Source organism: Palaemon carinicauda, chromosome 3, assembly GCF_036898095.1.
Source record: "Palaemon carinicauda isolate YSFRI2023 chromosome 3, ASM3689809v2, whole genome shotgun sequence".
NCBI lineage: Eukaryota > Metazoa > Arthropoda > Malacostraca > Decapoda > Palaemonidae > Palaemon > Palaemon carinicauda.
The window spans coordinates 123,764,169-123,765,998 of NC_090727.1; positions in this window are offsets into that span (position 1 = coordinate 123,764,169).

Consider the following 1,830-nt stretch of genomic DNA (forward strand, 5'->3'; position numbering starts at 1 on the left):
CTATAAAAACTTTAACAAAACTAGAGGAAGAGAAATAAGATAGAATAGTGTGGCCCAGTGTGCCCTCAAGGAAGATAGTAATAGATAAGAAATTAACATGAAATATGATATAAAGTGTGAATAATGAATAATGTATATACACCAATGATATGTGCGTACCTATGAAAAAGCATACATGTACACACGCTTAATACAGCAACACACGTACAAACGCACACACACCGTATACATCCAATTTAATAAACATTTCCTATATAAACTTTAAAAACTTTAAAGAAAACTAGAGGGAGAGAAATAAGATAGAATAGTGTGCCCGAGTGTGCCCTCAAGCAAGATAGTAATAGATAAGAAATTAACATGAAATAATATGATATGAAGTGTGAATATTGAATAATGTATATACCAATGATATGTGCGTACCTATAAAAAAGCATACACATACACTCGCCTAACACACCAACACACGTACAAACACACACCGTATACATCCAATTTAATAAACATTTCCCATATAAACTATAAAAAACTTTAACAAAAAAAGCGGAAGAGAAATAAGGTAGAATAGTGTGCCCGAGTGTGCCCTCAAGCAAGATAGTAATAGAGAAGAAATTAACATGAAATAATATGATATAGTGTGAATAATAAATAATGTATAAACACCAATGATATGTGCGTACCTATGAAAAAGCATACACGTATACACGAATAACACACCAACACACGTACAAACACACACACCGCATACATCCAATTTAATAAACATTTCCCATATAAACTATAAAACACTTTAACCAAACTAGAGGGAGAGAAATAAGATAGAATAGTGTGCCCGAGTGTGCCCTCAAGCAAGATAGTAATAGATAAGAAATTAACATGAAATAATATGATATAAAGTGTGAATAATGAATAATGTATATACACCAATGACATGTGCGTACCTATGAAAAAGCATACATGTACACACGCTTAATACAGCAACACACGTACAAACAAACACACCGTTAGTGTGCCCGAGTGTTCCCTCAAGCAAGATCGTAATAGATAAGAAATTAACATGAAATAATATGATATAAAGTGTGAATAATGTATAATGTATAAACACCAATGATATGTGCGTACCTATGAAAAACCATACACGTACACACGCTTAACACAACAACACACGTACAAACACACACACCGTATACATCCAATTTAGCGTGAGCCGTTTCCCGAATCCAACGACCTTCAACTACCACTCGACTCCAAAGCCTATATTGAAAAGACGACCTCAGGCGAATCTGATCTTTAAAAGCTAGTTCATTAAGGTTCGTTTTTCCGATGCGTTTCGAAGGACTCCTGACTCCAGGCCATGCATCTTTAAGGAGAGAGAGAGAGAGAGAGAGAGAGAGAGAGAGAGAGAGAGAGAGAAAGTGGCTGATTTTTTTAACACGTTTAACTAATTCTTAATTTAAGCCGACACTTTTTTTTAATTGGTTAAATACTGGATTATGAGTCTCTCTCTCTCTCTCTCTCTCTCTCTCTCTCTCTCTCTCACATAGAAATATCTTATATGATCATTCGTATTGAATAAAAATCAATTTGATTTATCCAACAGAGATGACCAAAGGAATTATAACGACAGAAATATTGAAAAAAAACCTTCGACTCTCTCTCTCTCTCTCTCTCTCTCTCTCTCTCTCTCTCTCAGATAAATAATTTTTTTTGAACGAAAATCAATTTGATTTAACAAAGATGACCAAAGGAAAACTAACGTCAGAAATATGGAACTCTCTCTCTCTCTCTCTCTCTCTCTCTCTCCTCTCTCTCCGAATTCAAGTAGTTTACTAA